A 23,959-nucleotide genomic window follows, 5' to 3' on the forward strand; every position below is an offset into this window, starting at 1 on the left:
TTTGCTTCAGGATGAGAACAGAAATCGCACTGCGGCAGCAGGAGGCCCCATTAGCTAAAGTGGTACCTCAGGTTAAGAACAGTTTCAGGTTTAGAACGGACCTCCAGAACGAATTAAGTTCTTAACCCGAGGTACCACTGTACCACCTTTTCCTCCTAGGAACTCAAGGTGGTCATATGGTTTTCCGCCTCCCCATTTCATCCTCACAGCAACCCTGTGGGTTGTTTAGGCTAAGAGACAGTGAATGGCGCAAGGTCACCCAGTGCGCTTCATGGCTGAGTGGGGATTCGAATTCATGTCTCACAGGTCATAGTCCAACACTCTAACCATTACGCCCACACTGGCTCTCTTTAGCAGCAGTCATCCTAAGATTGAGCCTTAAATGGGGTTTGCACCACTGCAAGGGAAATAGGGCTGCGTGCCCCCAACAACGGCAGTTCTTTGAGGGAAGCCATGACTGTTTATAGTGGTATGATATTGCTTTAAATGTATAATGCAAATGGTGCCCTGGTGTAAGGTAATTTCCTTTGTTCCTTGGCAATTATTTTTCTTTTTCTGAAATGGGACCAGTTTAGGGGCAAGGTGTGTGAGGGATTCAGTGGCGTAGCGTGGGGGGTGCAGGGGGGCCGGCCGCACCGGCTGCAACATCTGGGGGTTAGGGGGCGCAAATCCACGGGTTAGGGGTGCAAATTACTTGCCTTGCCCCGGGTTCTGACAACCCACGCTACGCCACTGGAGGGATTACAACTACTCCTTGTTTCCTTTGTCTTTTTTGTTCTTCCTGGAAGAATATTATTATTTTATTCTTCCTGGCAGGAGTTTCGCAGGTCTCCAGATGGTAGTTTCAAGCAGCAGGGAGAAACACGATTCCTGGCTTAGCGGATAAGTTTTGCAGATCAAGTCTTTTGTTTGCTTTGATGTATTAGAGAACACAAGAGCAGAGGAGATAAAGAGAAAGTGACAGAGAGCAGGGAGACAATCACAGAAAAATCTGAGGGCCACACTACATTATACAGAGGAACCTGAGGGCCGGACTACACATTACATCTAAATGTACTTAAGAGTAGCTAGGGATCTAAAAATGCTGATCTATATCCCTTACATTCGGCACTGTTTTAATTCCTCTGCGGTTCAGCTTCTGACAACAGTAGTTCTTCATATCCCTGCTACAGAATTTTATGTAATTAATTACATAATTAATCACAATGGGTTGTACACAACTAACATTAACTGGGGTAGATCCTTTTAAATTAATGGCCATGACTAACATAGGTTCATTAATTTTAGTGGGTCTAGCGCATAGCTGTCAACTTTCAGATTTGAAAATAAGGGATCAGCAGCCTTGAAAATAAGGGATCAGCAGCACAACTGTCAACTTTCGGATTTGAAAATAAGGGATCAGCAGCCTCGCCTGTCCCGGAGACAGTCTACGGGATATCTAACAATCCGGGATAGCAGCGGGAAGCAGGGGGAAATGGTGCTGAAATAAGGGAATTTCCTGCAAAAAAAGGGAAGGTTGACAACTATGGTCTAGCGTGAGTAAAAGTTACTTGAATTTAACCTATTATTATTATTATTATTCTACACCATTGATTTTGAAGCAAAGGAAAGGCAATGCAAATAGGAGCAAGTGGGGTGTCATCAATTACATTTCACAGACTGGAAACAACAACAGTGAATACCCATCGCATTCAAGAACTATGTTCTGTTCCAAATATAGAATGAATAAGTGAAGATTGGCGATTTCTGCTCCATTTCTGTCAGAATTTTCTGACATTCTTAATAGCAGCCCATTAGTGTCTGCTCTTTCTTTCTTGAAAAGCCACTGGTGCTAACCTTTAAAGCCCTAAATGGCCTCGGTCCAGTATACTTGAAGGAGCATCTCCACCCCCATTGTTCTGCCTGGACACTGAGGTCCAGTGCTGAGGGCCTTCTGGCGGTTCTCTCACTGTGAGAAGTGAGGTTGCAGGGAACCAGGCAGAGGGCCTTCTCAGTAGTGGTGCCCACCCTGTGGAACACCCTCCCACTAGATGTCAAAGAGAACAACAACTACCAGACTTTTAGAAGACATGTGAAGGCAGCCCTGTTTAGGGAAGCTTTTAATGTTTGATGCATTACTGTATTTTAATGTTTTGTTGGAAGCCACCCAGAGTGGCTGGATGGGCGGAGTATAAATAATAAATTATTATTATTTTTATTATTATTTTGAGAAGGGGAAATTGGGGTGTGTGTGTGTGGAAAATTAGCCCTGGGGAGGGCTTACTTAACCCCTTCTCTGCTCACCATCTTCCTGTTCCAAATTCTCTCCCTCCAAACAGTATTTTACATTGTGAGATTTCAACTGCCTGTTTGAAGAGAGTGACATTGTCAAACTGACTCTGTCAAACGCTCAGATTTGGGAACGGTTGGTCGGCAGGATTTGTCCTTTTGACAGTATTGCTAGATGAACATGTTAGGGAAATTTTGTTTTTAGCCGATTTCAGCTGTTTCTCATTTTATGATGCTGCAGGTTGCCTTGAGAGATTTTAATTTTTTTAATAACTAGATGGATAAATGCACAACAAGAACTTAAATGACTCGAAGCATAGCAGGCTACTTACACTTTGTGACAGTCCTGCAACCATTAAACCCACCTGCTTGGGCCCTGTCCCCACAGAATTTGGCTACTGCTCTGCTTCAGTATTCAAAGATAACACCACAAGAGTGAGTGCCAAAATGAAATGTCATCAGAATGAAAGTGAGCCCAAACACCCACATTCACAGCGAATGACTTGGTTTTGGGATGCTCATGACTGAACAGAGGTTTTGCAATGCAAATCTACTCTTTCTAGGACAAGAAATCAGCACCATGCATGCAAGACGCGGTGATAGAACCTTGCCGTTTGAAAATCATCCGTGGCCGATTTTAAGTTGTAAGACCTTTCGTGGTGTATCTGAACTTCAGATCTCTCCTTCCAAACATGCACAGCCATTCATTTCACCTACATGGAGCAATAATGGAATGCTCCCATTTCCCATTGTTCGCCCTTCATAGCTCATGCATTCTCGCCCCTAATGATGTGAGGAGAGAAAAGGGGAAGAAGTCATACATCACTCGGAGGTGAAACTAGCCAGAACTTAGTCCCGACTTCCTCTCCCGCTCCTCCCTGATAGCCTCCCTTCGGGGAAAGATGAGCCTGTGAAATTAATATTCATATCCTCCTTTGTCTGGTTTTTTGGCAAACGTTGCGTTTCACATCGCCCTAACAAGGAAGCAGCAACACATTGACAGGTTGGCCTTCTCTCTCTCGGATGACTGCATCGTGAAAGCTGCTCCGAATCGCCAGAAAGGAAGGATGGTTTTGAGTCAGTGCGGATACAGGCAGGCCTCTGTGCCTATTCGCCTTGGCAGGGTGTGATTGAAGAGGAGTCACGATAAGGATGGCCGGGAGACGCTGGTATGTTTGGAATAACGAGAGGAAATACCGCAAGCCTTGATTAATCAGGTCCAATTCCCCACAATGGAGCTTTGGCCAAACCAGGGTAACTGGAATCCTTGTTCCCCAAGCCCATTGGGTAATTAATTTAATTCTGCAGGAACACAGATGCTTGGCACCTACAAGTGCTCCTTAATTGCCCATAAAAAAGCCTTCCCCCCATGTACATATGGTTTGCTCTTAAAAAAACAAGGGGAAATAATGGTTGGTCCACTTGGCTGGAGAACGGCGTTTTGCTGAAAGGAGTGCTGTGAAAATTTAGTCAAACCTGTTAAATACATCTAACCATAACCAGGTTATATATATACATAATATAATAAAGACGGCTAATTAATTTAATGACACTGAGTTTTCAACAGCTCATTTCCCACCTTTGAATTTCCCTCCTCCTATTAATCTTATCTCCGGCCAGATCTCAAATATGTGGACTAACAGGCAACCGCTCGATATTTCTCTCGAATTCCAGGAGGGAGAAGGAATTAGCTTGTTGGTTTGCTACAGTTAAAAGACTAAAGCAGAGCTTTCCAAAGTGTGTCACAACATGTTAGTGTGTTGGCTGCAGTGTGTAGGTGTGTTGCGCGAATGTTCCTTGCGCTCCTCCCGAGGCTGGAAAGAGGTTAGTTTAACCTCTGGTCTGCTATTAAACTGAATTACTGTGTCACGAAATGACACATGTCTAAAAAGTGTGTCACCCACATGAAAAGTTTGGAAAGCTCTGGACTACAGACTCTGCTAATATGAGGTTTGTTGTTGTTTAGTCGTTTAGTCGTATCCGACTCTTCGTGACCCCATGGACCACAGCACACCAGGCACTCCTGTCTTCCACTGCCTCCCACAGTTTGGTCAAACTCATGTTAGTAGCTTTGAGAACACTGTCCAACCATCTCGTCCTCAGTCGTCCCCTTCTGCTTGTGCCCTCAATCTTTCCCAACATCAGGGTCTTTTCCAGGGAGTCTTCTCATGAGGTGGCCAAAGTATTGGAGCCTCAGCTTCAGGATCTGTCCTTCCAGTGAGCACTCAGGGCTGATTTCCTTCAGAGTGGATAGGTTTGATCTTCTTGCAGTCTATGGGACTCTCAAGAGTCTCCTCCAGCACCATAATTCAAAAGCATCAATTCTTCAGCAATCAGCCTTCTTTATGGTCCAGTTCTCACTTCCATACATCACTACTGGGAAAACCATAGCTTTAACTATACGGACCTTTGTCGGGAAGGTGATGTCTCTGCTTTTTCAGATGCTGTTTAGGTTTGTCATTGCTTTTCTCCCAAGAAGCAGGCGTCTTTTAATTTTGTGACTGCCGTCATCATCTGCAGTGATCATGGAGCAATATGAGGCTAAAGGTAAAGGGACCCCTGACCATTAGCTCCAGTCATGGCCGACTCTGGGGTTGAGGCGCTCATCTTGCTTTATTGGCCGAGGGAGCCGGTGTACAGCTTCCGGGTCATGTGGCCAGCATGACTAAGCCACTTCTGGCGAACCAGAGCAGCACACAGAAATGCCGTTTACCTTTCTGCCAGAGCGGTACCTATTTATCTACTTGGACTTTGACGTGCTTTCGAACTGCTAGGTTGGCAGGAGCAGGGACCGAGCAGCGGGAGCTCACCCTGTTGCGGGGATTCGAACTGCTGACCTTCCAATCGGAAGCCCTAGGCTCTGTGGTTTAGACCACAGCACCACCCACGTGCCTTAATATGAGGTTAGAGATGGGCAAACCTATGATTTGCACTTGCCCTTCTTTTCCCAATGTGAAGTTCAGTTCTTCATATTTACATGTCGATTTATGATGTACAGTCAACACGCATCTTTACTTGTGCGATCACAGCTTGGCAGCCAGTCAGCTGACATCTCACAAATTACCTCTTCAGCTTCTGACATCTCCTCTTCCCAGACTTCTCTCTTCTCTCCCTCTAACCACTCATCATTTTCCCACCACCAATCCCCTGGCTCTGAGCATTCTTCCCTTGGGGGTCCCCCAGCTGGTTGCTTGCATTATTTCTCTGTGTTCAACCAGTCCAAGACATCAGTTTTCATTAAACTTTATCTTCACAGATTAATCTAAACGCTGCCATTCCTGGACCTTCTTACCTGGAAATAAGTTCCATTGAACTTGATAGGGCTTAGCTCTGAATAGACATGTATAAAATGGACCTGTTGGTTAGCCCACCAATAAATGGATTAAAGTCTGCAACCCCATTTTGAACACAGGGCATTTGTTGTTGGGGACTGAATCATTCTTGCTGTGGTGCCACTAGCATTTTCAAAAAGAAAAAGAAAGAAAGAAAGAAAGAAAGAAAGAAAGAAAGAAAGAAAGAAAGAAAATGTATGAAGAACTAAAATTCCATCCCTGAAAAATAATTTCTTTGAGAGCTACTGTGCTGCACTGAGAGGTGAGTGGAGTTGTTCAAGATATATTAAACACACGTTCCAGTTAATTTATGTGGCCTGGCGGTGCAGAAACGAATAAAACTGGCTCATACTTCCACTCACACATGATTAATGAGGGAGCACTCCATCATACATTTCAGACCGTGCCCAAGTGTGGGACAAAAATATACAGATTATGGGAGAAATTGGGAATTAACAAAACATCTGTTAACCCGAGCTAGACGCATACTTTGCACCACAGCCGTGTCATAAATCAGAACACGTAACAGCTCCGTTTTGCTTTTCTGGGACTGGAGTTGTTTTGACGACTCAGTCTAAAGGTTCTCTTAAGAACCATATCAGACTAACTAGTGCTTTTTATTGTTGTTATTTAAATCTACGGTGGGAAGGAAGCAGAACTCGAACCCAGGACAAAAGAGGCAGCGTTCAGATCTGTATCTGACACCCCTCCTCACCCATATCCATATCCCTTCATCCTCACAGAGTTGTCCTGCCCACCTCACAGGGTTGTTGTGGCGAGTAAATGAGGAGGGGGAGAGCCGGATTTAGAAGGCAATGGGGCCGGATCCAGCCCCCGGGCCTTAATTTGCCTACCCATGATCTAATGACTCTCTGAGGGGCCAATAAAGGGCCCGTTCCGCAGGATGCAAGGAGTTCAGATCATTGTTCAACTGGTCATCTGCTCCCCACAAAACAAAAGAAGGTGCTTCGCTGCTAAAAAATAAAAAATCAGATGCCCAGCATCTGATGTCATTTCCTGCTGAGTGGTCATAGAGCAAGATAACAGGAAGAGCTCCCACTGTCATTTCCTGGAGAGCTGAGTCCATTTCCCATAACCCGGGAGGCCGCATAATATAGAGAAGTGATCCTGAAAACCTTTGGAGGCATCCGGCTTCCCAGCACGGATTTCCAGCACCAACCGCTTTGACTGACACCTGGCTTATATGCAGGAAGGAGGCATACATGACAAGAGCGAACTATGCATGCTTGGAGAGCTGTTGAGGAGGCGAGGGCGCTGCCTGAAAAAATAAACAAGGCGCATATTCGCTTCCCATGAAGCCAGTGATCTGGATGCTCATGACTGAGCCCTTCAAGCAGGAGCTAGGCTAGCCAGGATGGAGGGCTTTTGTTGCTTCTTGCTATCCAGCGCCTTGGACAGTCACTTTAGCACCTGGGCTAAAAGAGTAAATAAGGAGCTTCAGCGCATATGCAGGGTGGAAGACTCTACAGTGGTACCTCGGATAAATAAATAAATAAATAAATAAATAAATAAATAAATAAATAAATAAAGTTATTTATACCCCGCCCTCCCCAGCCAAGACCAGGCTCAGAGCAGCTAACACCAGGTATAAAACAATTGATTAAAATACAACTTAAAAACAAGATTAAAATACAACATTAAAATGCAGCCTCATTTCAGTAGAAACTCAAATCAAAAACTTTGGGGGGATGAAAACGTCAAATCTTCACCAAGGCCAACTATCCAGACTGGTCCTATGTGGGCCAGAAAAAAAGCCAAGGAAGTCCACAAATAGGAGTTCCATCATAGAAGGAGAAAGGAAAAAGGATAGTGGGGAAGGGGATCAAGTTGATTCCAAGCCAAAGGCCAGGTGGAACAACTCTGTCTTACAGGCCCTGCGGAAAGAAATCAGATTCTGCAGGGCCCTGGTCTCATGAGGCAGAGAGTTCCACCAGGCCGGAGTCAGTATTGAAAAGGCCCTGGCCCTGGTTGAGGCTAATCTGACTTCCTTAGGGCCCGGGATCTCTAAGGTGTTGCTATTTATGGACCTTAAGGTTCTCCACGGGGCATACTGGGAGAGGCAGTCCCGTAGGTATGAGGCCTCAGCCCAGTATACCTGAAGGAGCATATCCACTCCCATCGTTCAACCAGGACATTGAGATCCTGCGCCGAGGGCCTTCTAGCGGTTCCCTCACTGCGAGATATGAGGTTACAGGGAACCAGGCAGAGGGCCTTCTCGGTAGTGGCATCTGCCCTGTGGAACGCCCTCCCATCAGATGTCAATGAAATAAACAACTATCTGACTTTCAGAAGACATCTGAAGGCAGCCCTGTTTAGGGAAGTTTTAAATGTTTGATGTTTTATCGTGTTTTTAATATTGTGTTGGGAGCCACCTAGAGTGGCTGGGGAAACCCAGCCAGATGGGCGGGGTATAAATTTATTACTACAGAAGAAGAAGAAGAAGAAGAAGAAGAAGAAGAAGAAGAAGAAGAAGAAGAAGAAGAAGGAGGAGGAGGAGGAGGAGGAGGAGGAGGAGAAGAGGAGGAGGAGGAGGAGGAGGAGGAGGAGGAGGAGTAGTTTGGATTTGATATCCTTCTTTATCACTATCCTAAGGAGTCTCAAAGCGGCTAATATTCTCCTTTCCCTTCCTCCCCCACAACAAACACTCTGTGAGGTGAGTGGGGCTGAGAGACTTCAGAGAAGTGTGACTGGCCCAAGGTCACCCAGCAGCTGCATGTGGAGGAGCGGAGACGCGAACCAGATTACGAGACTACCCCTCTTAACCACTACACCACACTGGATCACAGGAAAAGTCTTTCTGGGATAGATGGTGCACTCTCCAGGGCTGGCGCCAGTACAGTCATACCATGGGTTACAGACGCTTCAGGTTGCGGTTTTTTTGGGTTACGGACATGCCAAAACCCAGAAGTACTGGAATTGGTTACTTCCGGGTTTCAATGGTTGCTCATATGCAGAAGTGCTAAGCTGTGCTTTGTGCATGCGCAGAAGCGCAGAATTGCAACCCATGTGTGCGCAGACATGCCGCTGTTGTGTGCGCAGACAGAGAGCTATTGCCCATCAGTGCAGACAACACTGAGATAGATGGACCAGTGGCTTGACTCAGTATAAAGCCTGTGGCTGCAGGTGAAGCAGTGGCTGGTGGGCAGCCAGACTGGGGTGGTATGCAGATGTGCCACCCCTCCTGTTCTGCCACCTGAGGCCAAATTCTCCGCGTAGCTAATGGGTGGGCCGGCCTGGACTTTTCACGCATGAAGGCTCTGGCGCCATCACTTTCAAATGTGTGTGAGAGCCCAGAAGGTTACAACAGAAGCAGTCCTAATCCCAGCTGTTAAACCTCTCCCAAACTTGCATTATATCCAGATATCTAGTAGCCAGTTCTCTACAAATCAGGAGGTCTTTCCTTCTCTCTGTCTGCCTCTCTCGAAAGGAGAAATCCCAGCGTTTCTGATAGATGACAATGGTTTAGGCCCCCGGAGAGCTCAGTTTCGCCCACGTTTGAGTCGTGAAATTGGCCGCAGGTTGGGAATCTGATACACATCAATGTGATTTCACGGTGAGACAGTCTAATGGAAGATAAAAGGAGCATAGGTTAATGCTGTTAGGTTAAGGCCTTTCCTGCTATCCAAGACACAGGAACATTTAAAAGATAATCCAAGACCTACATGTTGGGAAAATGTGGAGCTGTTTTCCAAGCCCCAGAAAAACCTGGTAGCTTTTGCTCTCAACACACAAGCTACGAGGCGTACGGGGCCTTTCTGTACTTACAGTTTGTAGTGGTGAAATTGAGGAAAGTTCTGTGGCCACAGTCACATTCTTTATGTACATAAAGTACACATGATTTCAGGAATTGTGTGAGTGGTTAGATAGCAAAAATAAGTAGCAGGTCTGGGGTCTTTATCTGAACTGGGACGCTGGTAAGGGATGTGGGGGCTATAACCCTGTGCCCCCACTCCAGTCTTGCTCCATAATGGGTCCCTGCAACCTGCTCTTTGTATCAGAAAGGAAACTTTTCTGGCATAATAAAACATCATAACAGAGAGAGACTCACACAGACAGTGGAGTGTGAATGGTTTAATGCCCAGCCATTAAAATCATGGAGCTTAAAAGTCCAAAAAGTCTAAAGTATTTTTTTTAATAAAAAAACTTGCATGTACGAAACAAACTTAAAGATAAACTAGAAATCACTCAAAGTTCTACCCCAAAGTGAACTTAATTTATGTTCACTCCCCCTGGCAATGATGGGAATGGCTTTCAGGTTTAGTGCAGAGATTTTCGAATTGGTTTGGTGAATTTCCTTAAACTGAACTAGTTTGTGTCAAGCACTGCTTCGAATGAATGCTGCGCTCAGACTTCAGCCCTGTGCAGTGGATGAACATCTCAGACCCTCCAAATGGCCCTGTTTTCCAGGGACAGTCCTGGATTTACAGAAGGCAGCCCCAGTCTCTGATTTCATCCCAGAATGTCCCACTTTTCCTTAGGATGTACCTATAAATGTTGGAGAATATGTAGTAATGCAACCCCCAAGGGTTAAGAACTTAATTCGTTCTGGACGTCTGTTCTTAACCTGTAACTGTTCTTAACCTGAAGCACCACTTTAGCTAATGGGGCCTCCTGCTGCCACCGGAGCACGATTTCTGCTCTCAACCTGAAGCAAGTTCTTAACCGGAGGTAATATTTCTGGGTTAGCGGAGTCTGTAACCTTCAGCGTCTGTAACCTGAAGCATCTGTAACCCGAGGTACCACTGTACAAACCTTTAGAAGACAGTTAGCCCTGTATAGTTTCATTATGTTTTTATATATGTTAGAAGCAGCCCAGAGTGGGCTGGGGCATTAATAATAATAATAATAATAATAATAATAATAATAATAATAGAAGAGGACGTCCCTATTTTCATCCAAGAAATGGGATATGGAATCTCAAGGCCTTTGAGAGCCACAGCTAGCTCTCCCTTTCTCTCTTTCTCCCTGCCCCCCAGCCTGCTGAATAAAATAAGTTCCATAATGCAAGGAAAATCCATCCTAAGCTGTTCGTGCTTGGTGGTTCTTTGGGGCCCGGCTGCAGCTGTCTCCATTTAATACTCCCTGCCTGTAATCCTTGTGTGCACAGCTGGCTGGATAGCAGCACCTGCATGACACTGACAGCCCTCCTCTCTTAGAAGTCCGCGGAGAGGCTGTTGCCACTGCCGTCGACATCTTCCTTATTGGCAAGCCCCCCCCAGCCCCCCGAAATAAGGGGTAGATAGGAGTGCAGGAAATTCAGCAGCAGCCAGGCTGAAATCACTATGAAAAGAACCCAGGTGAATTTGAGCGCAGTTGCCATCAGAATATTTCTCCAATGAAATATTCCTATTCCATTGTGATAATTTTACTATTTATACACCACACATCTTATTAGGTTGCCCCAGCACTCTGGGCAGCTTCCAGTATCTATAAAGGTAAAGGGACCCCTGACCATTAGGTCCAGTCGTGGATGACTCTGGGGTTGCGGCGCTCATCTCGCTTTATTGGCCGAGGGAGCCGGCCTACAGCTTCCGGGTCATGTGGCCAGCATGACTAAGCCACTTCTGGCGAACCAGAGCAGTGCACAGCAACGCCGTTTACCTTCCCGCCGGAGCAGTACCTATTTATCTACTTGCACTTTGACGCGCTTTCGAACTGCTAGGTTGGCAGGAGCAGGGACCAAGCAACGGGAGCTCACCCCATCGCAGGGATTCAAACTGCCAACCTTCTGATTGGCAAGTCCTAGGCTCTGTGGTTTAACCCACAGCGCCACCCGCGTCCCCTCCAGTATTTATAGAAACATAATAAAACATTAAACGTTTTTTTAAAAACTTCCCTATACAGGACTGCCTTCAGACAGCTCAGGAGTTGGATAACTCCATAGCCTCTAACATTTCTCCAATGAAAATAGGAACATCCTAAGGAAAAGCAAGACATTCCGGGATCAAATCAGAAACCGGGACGGCTTCTCTAAATCAGGGACATCCCTGGAAAATAGGGACACTTGGAGGGTCTGTAAAGGGGAAAGGAGCTCAATGTCCTGCCCAGTGCCCAGTGTTTTTATCACCAGAGATGCTTCTAAGACTTGCAGGCCCAGGCACAGTGTACCTTTCCCTATGGAGAAAGATTGATGTATTGACTGGATAACAAAAGGAAAGTGATGGGGAAATGTACTGAAAAATGTGGAATGAATGAGCAATAAACAGGAAGACCACAACTAACTGAAATTTCTCCTAATATACAAGAGTGTATGCAACTTTTTCTAATATACATTCTCTTGCTTAGCATATTTAGTATATTCTTTAGTATTATTTAGTATATTATTTTCACTAACACAAACATTTTACGGACATTGTACCCCAGTACACTGCAAAATTTGGAGAAATGCAAATTTTGATGGATAGCTGTTACTCGTTGTATCAGAAAGTGTAAACAAGGTTGGTTCACCTGTAAATGCAAACTGAATCCAATTTCTTCCCTGCCCCTAGTCGATATTAATGATTACTTGGGTTTATTTGATATTACTGGATGGATCAAGTTTTTATGCCAACCAATGTCCAATTCCTATAACTTGCAGTTGCTTGGTATCTACATTATCCCACTGCAAATTCCACTTTGCCCACTATACACAGCTAAAAACTGGAAACCATGTTTTAAAGAGACCAAAGAAGACTGGGTTTAAAGGTAATTAGGACGGGGGGGGGGATTCACCTGTGGCGTAAACTCACTGGACCCGAGGGAACTGCGGTAGGAGTTACGTTTATTTAACTTATTTTGGGCTGCCGACGGTCTCACATTTTCTAGGGACATCATTAGGGTGATATACACAAGATATGGGTCTTAAAAGACTTTACAAGCTCGGTTTACAAGCTCTATAAAATTACAAATTTCTACCCCCTGCCACAAAGGGAGTTCTGTAACTTGCTTTATTTTGTGTTTAATGGGTATAAAGGGTAGCGCTGGTAACAGAGAGACTGTGTTTTAAGGAACAGCCTCTGGCCTGAGAGGAGAATCGCCAGTAAGAAGTGGCAAGGCCTGGGAAAGACGGAGACCTCAGTGGGAGGGGCAGATCTGTGCCATTGTAACTAGGAAGGATATCCTGTCAGCAGAGAATCACATAGAGCTACTGCAGGTGGAAACAGTGGCACAGAGCTGGGGAACCCTTGGCCCCGGGGGGGGGAGGCTTAATCAGGCCCTCAAGGCCTCTCTATCAGGCCCTCAGAACTCTTCTCAGGTGTCAGGGACCATTCTGAGGAGCGCTGCACTGAGGAAGAATGGTGGGAGCCACCCCCTCCAATCTGATCCTGATCCTAAATATTCCCAGGAGCAGGAGGACAGTACAGTGGTACCTTGGTTACATACGCTTCAGGTTACAGACGCTTCAGGTTACAGACTCCGCTAACCCAGAAATAGTACCTCAGGTTAAGAACTTTGCTTCAGGATGAGAACAGAAATTGTGCTCTGGCGGCACAGCAGCAGCGGGAGGCCCCATTAGCTAAAGTGGTGTTTCAGGTTAAGAACAGTTTCAGGTTAAGAATGGACCTCCAGAACGAATTAAGTACTTAACCCGAGGTACCACTGTATAGATTTGGAACAGTGGTTTGCAGAGGGGCCTAGTTCAGAAGGCAGAAGCTGGGAAATACTGGATGGGGAACAGCTAGCAGAAGAAACACTAGAAGAGAACGAGTTAACAGATTCACAATCTCTGGATAGTATCCTCCCCTCCTTCCCCAAAGTCCCAGAGAGCTCCGAAAGTGGCAGAACAGAAAACACAGTGGCTCTAAGCTCAGATTACAAGACGTAGGAGTGATGTACATTAATAGGGACCGGGGGGGTGAACTTAATTGGGAGCACCGGCATTTCTAGGTGATGTGTTCTTTGTTCTCTCGCTGTGATTATGAAAGTTTCTAACTGGTAAGAAGACTCCTTTTCCTTTGCTCTGCTTATCTACTGCCACGGAGGGCGGGGAGCCGATTCCCTGAAGCCTGACATCAGGTGAGACCCTTACTGGCCTTGCTTCCAGCAGTGCAGTGGCAAATGCAGAAAGGCAGGGTTCCTTCATGACAGCCACAGCCCTTCTAAAATGACACAACCTTCTAGGGCAGGGGTAGGCAACCTAAGGCCCATGGGCCACAAGTGGCCCACGGGGGTCATATAACCAGCCCACGAGCCGCCCATGAATCAAGCCACCCACTCGGTGAGTCCCTGCGCGCTGCACTAAACTGGTGCAGTGCAGCTCAGGGACTCACTTCTGCGGTGCTGGAAATCGTGTCTGTGCAGACGCAGACGCTAGAAATCGCATGCATGCGCATGAGTGTGTGCGCAATCCAGCCCACGGTGGGATCTCCACTTGAGTAAACCGGCCCAGGCGAGGTAAACCTTGCCGACCCCTGGTTTTATATATATATATATATATATATATATATATATATATATATATGTATGTTTGTGTGTGTGTGTGTTAGTTTTTCTTTAACATACCATTTTCAACAGTAATTAAACATATTTTTACATCTTATTCAATTTTTTTGACTTCCATCAGTCCTGTCTGAAAATTTTCCAATCTAATCTCTTAGTATACATTTCTTATTTTCCCTGTTACATTTAAAACTCATAACCAATCTCTCTATTCTTTATCTACTTTGTAGCACTTCATATATTCCTCCTTACAAAACTTATTTTGTAGTCCTACTAGCGTAATTTGTTGGTTACAATTGCTTTTCAAATAGTTCATATACTTCTTCCAATCTTCTGTAAATCTCTGGTCGAATTGCACGCCGTTCTTTCGAAGCTGAAGCCTGCTGTCTTTTCAGGGTACCTAAATGCTTGAGTTTGGAGTGTACAGAACAACAACTCCCCCGTGTCCCTCCCAAGCCTTCGCCATAGTGACCCTAGGAGCCAATCCTCCATGACTGACCCGCCTCCTTTCACTCTGGTTGGCTCCAATCAGCACAAAGGGTGAGAGGACACCTCAGTGGCTAAGAAACTCCCTTTCGTGCTGATTGGGTGTCTCTGCAGAAAGGAACTCTGCTGGGATCCTGTTGCAGAAATAGCAATAGGTGTTTGACATACACTACAACCCTGGATCACTACACCACTGCTTGCATCAAAACCTCCTTGAATGTTTTTACCTAGATGGAATGTGACCTTGGACTCTGACAATGCCTCTTGCTTGTCCAGATGGACGCTAGAGGGGTGCATGCACACAGAAACTAGCCTACTGTTTAAAGGTTTAAAAATACATTTGTTGCTCCACCCACTTGTCCCCCACAGCACTGCAGCCCTGGAGTCTAAGACATTTCTCCCAGCCAGCCTTCGGCCAGCCTGCCCAAGATGGATCCCAGCCTTTTTTCCTCCTCCTCCTTCCCAGAACACCTTGCTCAAAACTCTCTTTTTCTGTCACTTCAAACACACACCCCATCACCATCTGTCTCTCCCCCCCCCCGCCCCGCCAAAGGAATCTTCTCAGATCAACTCCTTTTGTCATGTTAACAGATTTGCTCTTCACTAAGCCAGCCCTGGGATTCCTTCTCCGGCACAGCTCTGCAGCTGGTACTTTCATCCGTATCCCGATTAATCAAAATCCTACAATTTATTAATTTCTAGGGTATAACAATACGTTCCTGCACAGAGAAAAACAGCAAGTTCAACAGGCCTTCCCAGTAGTCTGAACCTTCATATGCTTCAGCTGCTGATATGTTTAGAACTTCAGATATTGTAAGGCAATTGGTTTTTCCTAGGATATCTTTCAAACTTAGGAGAAACGGGAGGGGTGTCTGTTACTAAATCAATGTGCTTTTTTGGGAGAGTGTTAACCAGGAAGCAGGCTAGAAGCAGACCAGACACCCCCCCCCAAAAAGGAACAGTGTTCAGATTCAGGTTTTGGGGTGGGGTTATGACTTGTTCCCTCTGGGATTCATAAATCCTCTCCGCAACTCTAATAATTTCAGCAGTGTGTACGCACCGCAACAGCAAATTAGACACCTCGCTCAGTTTAATATATCATAACATTCCTCTTTGGGAATGGAAAATAACATATATCCTGGGTCTGTTTGCCAACCGTCAACGCTATCAGTGAGGTGTGCGTTTTTTAAGAAAGAGAGAGAACGAGAATATAAGAGTCCTCCCAGGCTCATTGAAATTTATCCAGCAAAAGTTGGGAGGAAAGGAAAGGGGGAGGGAAACCTAGACTCTGCAGATATTCTACACCAATCAATCAAGTCATGGAAAAGATTTGATGGACATGTCAAAGGGGCATTACCCAGCAAAGCTCCAGATGGACTGAGGCGTGTGGAGCGGCAAGGAGGAAGGAGTGATAGCCAGGGCAACAAAAGGTCCAGGGTGCTCGAAGGAAAAATCGTTGTGAAGAAACACTGTCACTTTTAAAAAACCCATCGTTTGTTTTGGTTCTCCTTGAATCCAGACCACACAAGGACATTTTGCCCATTTCTGCAACGCTTTGGGTTTTCAGAAAGCTCCCTTGCCAAAAGTAAATTATGTTTCTTCTGCTATAAATAGCTGGATTCAGATACACACACACACAAAAAGTGTGACACTTTTAATGGTGCTTTGCAAAAGAAAACTCAGAAGGAGATCTGTATACAGTGGAACAATGAAGCCATTTGCACATGCAATCCTTATTTGCTTTCTTCCATATTCCTCCCCAAAATATTTTACGATTTTCACTTACTTATTGCTTCCACTTATTTATACAAGGAACAACAATTATACAAGGAGAAATAATTAACGTTCAACAATCCGCCCCACCCCCAGCAGAAGTGCCAAATGTCTATTGAATTAAAAAAGGTAAAGGTACCCCTGCCCGTACGGGCCAGTCTTGACAGACTCTAGGGTTGTGCGCTCATCTCACTCTAGAGGCCGGGAGCCAACGCTGTCCGCAGACACTTCCAGGTCACGTGGCCAGCGTGACAAAGCTGCTCTAGTGAACCGGCACCAGAGCAGCACACGGAAACGCCGTTTACCTTCCCGCTATAAAGCGGTACCTATTTATCTACTTGCACTTAGGGGTGCTTTCGAACTGCTAGGTGGGCAGGCGCTGGGACCGAACGACGGGAGCTTACCCTGCCGCGGGGATTCGAACCGCTGACCATGCAATCGGCAAGTCCTAGGTGCTGAGGTTTTACCCACAGCGCCACCCGTGTCCTGCCCTATTGAATTATATTAACCTTTTAAGTCATTCTGGTTTTTAAACAAAGATTTTGTTCTCCCAGTTGCCATGTGTCCTCAGGGGCCTTTAAGCGTGCCCTATCGATGTTGCATATGGAATAAAAGTATGCCAGGTTGATGCAATTTCCCACGAAGGGGAAATCATACATAACAATATTAGGGATGGAGAGATCTGTCCATTTTGCTTTCTCTCCGTTTCTAGTTTTTCAAGTCAAGTCCACTCAGTTCCTGCTTGCTAGCTGTCCATTAGGCATGGAAGGGAACTCTCTCCTTCTGCCGACAGGTGAACACTTTCTTGTTCCAGCAGGCTTTGGGGAACTGACTGCTTTTAATGAAATGGCTAGTGCCATGCTGCTTTTTATTGGAATTGTTTGTATGCTTCTAATAGATTTATAAAGTTTTAATTCCTATCAATGTTTAACTTTTTTAAAATTATTTCTATTCTATATTTTAGCAGTTCTTGTTTTTATCTGTAAGCTGTCTTGAGACACATCAAAGGAAAATCCAGGGGATAAATACATTATTAGTATTAGTAGTAGTAGTAGTAGTAAGGGACGCGGGTGGCGCTGTGGGTAAAAGCCTCAGCGCCTAGGGCTTGCCGATCGAAAGGTCGGCGGTTCGAATCCCCGCGGCGGGGTGCGCTCCCGTTGTTCGGTCCCAGCGCCTGCCAACCTAGCAGTTCGAAAGCACCCCCGGGTGCAAGTAGATAAATAGGGACCGCTTACTGGCGGGAAGGTAAACGGCGTTTCCGTGTGCTGTGCTGGTGCTGGATCGCCAGAGCAGCTTCGTCACGCTGGCCACGTGACCCGGAAGTGTCTTCGGACAGCGCTGGCCCTCGGCCTCTTAAGTGAGATGGGCACACGACCCTAGAGTCTGTCAAGACTGGCCCGCACGGGCAGGGGTACCTTTACCTTTGCCTTATTAGTAGTAGTAGTGGTAGTAGTAGTTATTTATTTAATTAAATCATCCTGAAAATGCACCAGCATTTTAGAGGTGATGTCTCCTAATAAGCACAGTTTAGTATGCAGTTTTGACCGATGTGCAATTTTTTGCGAACAATCTCCCTGAATATAGTAATGCCTTTTTGTAAGTTTTCACTAGCATAGCCATTCAATGCACACTTTCCTCTAATATATGCATTTTTGTAAACATGGTTTGATTGAAGAACTTCATTGGAAAATGTAAATATGCGTGAATTTGGAAGGATGGCTGCGTTTTGGAGCTCATGTTGTTTCGAAAACTGCAAATTCCAAACAGATTAGCCTTTAAGTTTGAATCCAATTTCTCCACCTTCTCTACTTTCTGTCAACACCTTGGTTGACCACCGTGAGAACAGGATGTGGGACAAAACAGGCTTTGGGGATGATCCAGGTCTGCACTTTTTCTATGCTCATGTTTTAACATTCTGGGCATTTTGGGGGAGCCACATTTTCTGTGTTCCTGGCTGCCCTGTCCTCAAGCTGGAGGACACAGTACAGAGGGCTTTCTTAAGCATGGGTTGCTCTCAAAGCAAGCCTCATGCCTCCTGAAGCAAAGCATGATTAATGAGACAAAATTCATTCTCAACCCTCCGAGGGCTTGTGTTTCATTAGTGCCAACCAGTCTTGATTTGTGTGGCCAAATGGACATTCTCTGGAGTGGCAGCCCATGTCCCGTGACAAGGGGGCTGGGGGGCATCTCTGCTAAGAGACTGCCTGCTGGCTATTGGCTTCCCCACCCAGCTCTCCAAATCCCTTACCAATGTGCCAACGTATCTGCAACATTTTTAAGATGCTCCAGAGGGCAGACGTTGATAAATGATGCTCCTGCTCAACCCCCCTGCTAATTTTGGACTTGCAGTGTTTACAAACAGCTGTTATAACATCCCGAAGGTCTACAGGGGAAGGGGGTGGGTGGGGAAAAAAAGAATATTCTCCGTTAAAGAAAAAGAAAGTTCTTACCTGGAAGGAGTCCAGGAATGTCACAAAGCACAGCCAATGATCTCCTCTCCCTTCCTGCCTGCTCCAGACTGCTCCTTGCTCTGGTGCACTTTAATGGGGGATGTTAAGAATGTATCATTTATAGCAGCTGCCACGATCGCAGAAGAACTTCCCATCGCATCTTCCTTATGAATGCCAGCATCAGGTGGGCATCCGTTCCTAGACGCCACGGCTGTGATGGTAGCAACGGCCCTTTATCAGCCGGATGCTATTTTGATATGTCCCCTAAGGCTGTCGGAGAGCGCCGGGTTTTTCCACCTACTGTTGAATTTTTAGACCCGGGTTCTTATCTGTGTCACCCTAAATAGCACCAGTGTAAATGAATGCCACGGTGCCATCTGAGCATGGAAACTGTAGCTGCACTGAGCTGCGTACAGCGTGCACATAATAATAATACTACTCCGGCAAACTGCACGAAGGCATTTTGAGTTGACCTCTGGGGCTTTGTCGGAATTATCCAGCAGGATGTAGGCAACCTCTACAATCTGCTTCAAGATGCCAACATTTATTAATTAGATTTATTTCTTCCCCAAGAGGCTGAAGGTGGCGAATGCAATTCCTCACCCCACCCCTTTGCATCTAGCACTATCTATGCTTATCTGCAGGAGCTCTCCAGAATTTCAGATTTATCACCCTAAGTAGAGATGCTCGGGATCAGACCTTCTGCACGCAAAACAGTTGCTCCATCACTGAGCCATGGTCCTTCCCACGCCCTTGGCCACCTTGCAAGGTTAAGTAAGGTAAATAAAGTGGTGGCCTGCCCTCCCAAATCATTCAGATTTTTTTTACCCACTATGATTTTTTGAAAAATATTCCTTTTGTCCATAACCACCCAATGAATCATTGGGGGTTTTTATTTTATTTTTAATGTCTGCCGTAGCTCTTCCTGCATACCCAGCAACGTTGGATAGAAAAAGAAAGCTTAAAGAGGTCTTTAATTAACACGAGAGGGACGGGTGCGTATCGCTCTGCCCCAGCTGCTAGATAGGACTTTGGAGTGGTGGGAAGGATCTGTACATACTGTTCCTGTTTCAGCTGGAGTTATGCAGACAGGAGCCTGCTAGTGCTTCTGAATCTACGCACAGATGCCTTCTGCTAGTTTGGAACAGCGCGCAGAGTGCCTTTTCCCTTCCATCTGGGGAGAAGCAGTAGGAAAGGCACTGCCTTGCGCCAGATCTGAGATGTTTTATTTTTCATTTCTTAATGAAATTTGAGACAGTTATGCGCAGCGCAAGGAAACTCAAAGCAGGCGCAGCTTGCGTTGCTATCAAAGCAGTGACCAGAAATGTTTGGAAGTTGCATCTGACCACAAGGGTCTTTGCGAAATCAGAGGAAGCAATTCACCACCTTGTTCATTAATATCAGCAGTGGAAGGGGCAACTAGGGAATGGAGAAAGGTTTCCACCTTTTAGCTTCTCTGTCCCACCTGGAAATTCAAGCTGTCCCCCTGCCACCTGGAGGGAGCCAGGCAAACCTCAGGTAAGACCTGGAGGCCTGGCATCCCTAGATAGGACAGCTTGGGTTGGGAACCCAAGGCCTGGGGGCCAAATATGGCCCACCATTCCTCTCTTTCTGGCCCTCGGGACTCTCCTCAGGCGACGTATCCCAGTGACCCAGCTTCACACCTTCCTTGCATGTTTTTGCCTAGCTGAGATTTGTCCTTGGACTCTGATCATGCTTGTTGCTTGCCCAGATGGAGAATACTGAGATGAGTGTGCAGTCTATTATGCAGAGGTGAAACGCACCATTGTTGCTCCGTCCATTTTCGCCTCGGGCCCTGCCTATCACTGACACGTTGTCCCAGAAAGTAGAAGAAGACACTGTGATCTTCGAGCTGGAAATTTTTTCCTCACCCCTGGAATAAATGATGCCTTTCAGAGGACATTCCCCCAAAAGCCCTTCGGATAGAAGTTTGTGGTTTGAAAAGCAGGGTATATATGACCATTCCAGAATCATAAAAATGTCACGTTGGAAGGGACCCCGAGGATCATCTAGTCCAACCCCCTGCAATGCAGGCATGACCCTGAGATTAAGAGTCCAGTACTGTATCAAGTCAGCCAGCCCAGTGTGTTTTGAATTTTGAAATTTGAATTTTGGCACCTTTTAGAAATTAATGACAATCTAACAGTGCTTTTTTTCTGGGGCTCCTCAAAATGTTAAATGTTAAAAGTGTGGCACTAACTGTATCAACTTCTGCATGAGTAGTTGCCCATTTTATTCTTTAAAAAAAAAAGGACTGCTATCTAGATACAGTAAGGGAAGAAAACTAACGGCCACCAGTACATTTTTAGCATTGGGTAGGTTTGCAAAGTTGCCTCCAAAAAAAGAGAGAGGAGCGAATGAACAAGAGAAAGAGAAAGAGAAAGAGAAAGAGAAAGAGAAAGAGAGGTGCAGATACAGACAAACTGATCTTTGTTAAGAAATCTTTGACTCTTTCAAAGGAGTGTGTGTGTGTGTGTGTGTGTGTGTGTGTGTAAAAAGTGTTTATTGCATTTCATTAGGAGAGACTAAGTTTTGCTTTTTTTCTTCCACGGTGGAGACTTGAGAGGCCACTTCAGTTAATCGAGGATACAGGACGGAGCCAAATCAGATGTTTTTCCTATCAAGGCCCTTTAAAAAACAAAAAATTAAGATGGCTGTTTAGAGTCTCCAATGGACCAAGGTTCATTAAGGCTGTTAACATCCCAGAGCCGCTGTCTTCTGACCCTCCTCTCGGTTTGGGTGGCCCGAACTAGACTCTCCCCAAGGGTTCATTACAGGTGGTTTGCAGACAGGCCTGGAGCCTAGGCCATACCACAGAGCCCTGAGAGAAATGTGTTTCCCTGACCAAAAAAGCACAATCTTATATTCTTAAAAACATTCCAGCCCTGTCTGGGTGTTCCTCTGCATGCATTCCTGTACGTGGGATTATTATTGTAGAGAATTTATAAAGTCATTCATTTCTCTGGAAGTGTACGGCACGGGCTCTGCTTGAATGGTCGGGCCTAGCGCGAAAAGCCTGAGCCATGTGGGCCTATAAAAACACAACAGTAAATAAATCAGCAGGGAGAATTTACACTTTGTCCTTCTGATTGTTTTTACACTCCATGGCTCAGAAGCAGAGCCCAGAGTGTAAAATAAATAACCTTGTGGCAATGCTCCACTAGCCTGTTAGTAGCAGGGCGAGACCCAGATATATTTACAAGCTGTGCTCTCCAGGCAAAAGCCAGGCGAGGCTGCAGAGGCAGCACAGGAGGGCGATGTATTCGGTGGTTCATTATTTTGTCATACATCAGAGTTTTATTACATGGCTGTCATGGCCAATGCTTTCAGGCCAGAGCGACAGAAGAGTTATACATTTCTGGAGCAGAAAATTCAGCCGCTGCCATCTTTTCTTCACCTCCCTCCTTCCATAGCTTTGCTCTCCTGCCCTGAACTCTGGCATGGCGGTGTTCAGTATAGCCATTTCAAGACTGCCATATTTGAAGTCCCTAAAATATCAGATCAGGAATTTCAAGAGGGCTGCCCGTGTTTTGTGGAACAGCCCTTACTTGTTTCCGGAAACAACTGAAGGCATTTCTTCTTTTGGCAAGCTTTCCAATGGGATGAAAGCATCCGATTGTTTATCCTGTATTCCTTTTAGATCTATCTTTAGTTGGGTTTTGTACTTCTTTCAAAACTATCTTTAGATGGTTCCTGGCATGCTTGCAAAATTGCCCTGAGACTCAGCGCGTAAGGCAATTCATAAATTGGTAAAACAACAATAGTGCTGTTACAGAGTTTAGTGCCAGGAATGCCGCATCACCAAAGTGGGTGTTTGTGTAGGACAGGAGAACATAAGGCCTGGGTGGAATGTACACACAAATTTTAAAAAACGCTGTGAAAATGTTTTTTTAAAAAAACAAACAAAAACATTTTGAAAAATACATTGAATTTGGCATAGCTCACTGTCGCCATCTAGTGTCACATTTGTATATTACACTTTCCAACACATTTTTAAAGCTGAGTCCCTGTACTCTGTATCCAGATCTCAGCAACACCCCTCTTCGGGTCACAGCCCTCACTAGCCCTCCTTCACCCCCTTCTGAAGTGCTATCTGGATAGAGTTATGTGCATGTAGAGAGCTCTCACTTTACACGGCTCTAACGTGTTTATTTCTTGCATTTATATCTCACCTTCTTCTCCAAGGAGCCCAAGACGGCATACATGGCTTTCCCACTCCCCACTCCACAATGACCCTTTGAAGTAGGTTAAGCTAAGAGTGAGTGAATTGCCCAAGGTCTCCTACTGAGTTTCATGGCCAAGTAGCGATTTGAACCTTGGTCTGCCAGGTCCAACGCTCTAGCCAAGACACTACACACCTAGCATTAAACAGTGAAAGCCACAACTATTACTCTGCCCCCCAATTCATGGCCTACCAATGGGGCTGTGAATGTGGAAGGGGCATTTGTTGCTCAGTGCTGTGTCCTGGCAACCTCAGAATTGGCATACTTGTCAGAGTATGCCATTTAAAAGCTTGCACAACCCACAACCCACTTCATTTGGTCTACCTGGCAAGTTCTTCTTGAGAGACCCATGATCCACTGCTTGGCAGGATGTACAAACGTCTTGTGCATGGTGCCGCCCGAAAAATAATCTTTCGGTGGCACAAGAAAGGATTCTGTTGAGTATTCTGGAAACAAGTCCCTTCTAGCATCTTGATTTCTGTTTGAGCTTTTAAGAAGTTCTTCTTGAAGAGGAGGTGAGGGGAGAACAGCACACACAGTGGTACCTCCAGAGGAAAGTCTTTCTTGCATTCTGAAGAACTAATGAAGACAAAGTCATGTTATAGGCAGATGTCTCTCATCAGCTTCACTCAGAAGCGAGAGGAAATTCTGATGTTCTCCATCATCACGGCACCAGGTCTTTGGGTAGCAACATGTTTATTTAACAACCTCCCTTCCTAGACTAGACCTTGCCCTCCGCTAGAAGCTCTCTTTAAAAAAAAAAAGCCTTCTTTGAAGCTTTGATGTTAATTTAGAGTCAGAATTGGTTCAGAACAAGGGGAATGAATGGGCGTCTCCACACAACAGCTTATTGTGGACTTATTGTGTCCATTCTTAAATATTTTGCACACTATCCATGCGACATCATCATCATCAAAATGGATGCCAGTTAGTTACCAATCTGGGTTCAAAGTACTGGTATTGGAGT

General features: G+C 45.5%; 1 long non-coding RNA gene across 1 annotated transcript; it reads right to left on the reverse strand.

Moving 5' to 3' along the window:
* Positions 1-21,247: 21,247 nt before the first annotated feature.
* LOC128404044 (uncharacterized) lies at positions 21,248-22,597 on the reverse strand. Its single transcript, XR_008328048.1, has 2 exons — positions 22,318-22,597; positions 21,248-21,397 (listed from the first exon to the last, which is right to left on the reverse strand). It is a non-coding gene; the product is annotated as an uncharacterized LOC128404044 (long non-coding RNA).
* Positions 22,598-23,959: the final 1,362 nt, after the last annotated feature.

Source organism: Podarcis raffonei, chromosome 16, assembly GCF_027172205.1.
Source record: "Podarcis raffonei isolate rPodRaf1 chromosome 16, rPodRaf1.pri, whole genome shotgun sequence".
Taxonomy (NCBI): Eukaryota; Metazoa; Chordata; class Lepidosauria; order Squamata; family Lacertidae; genus Podarcis; species Podarcis raffonei.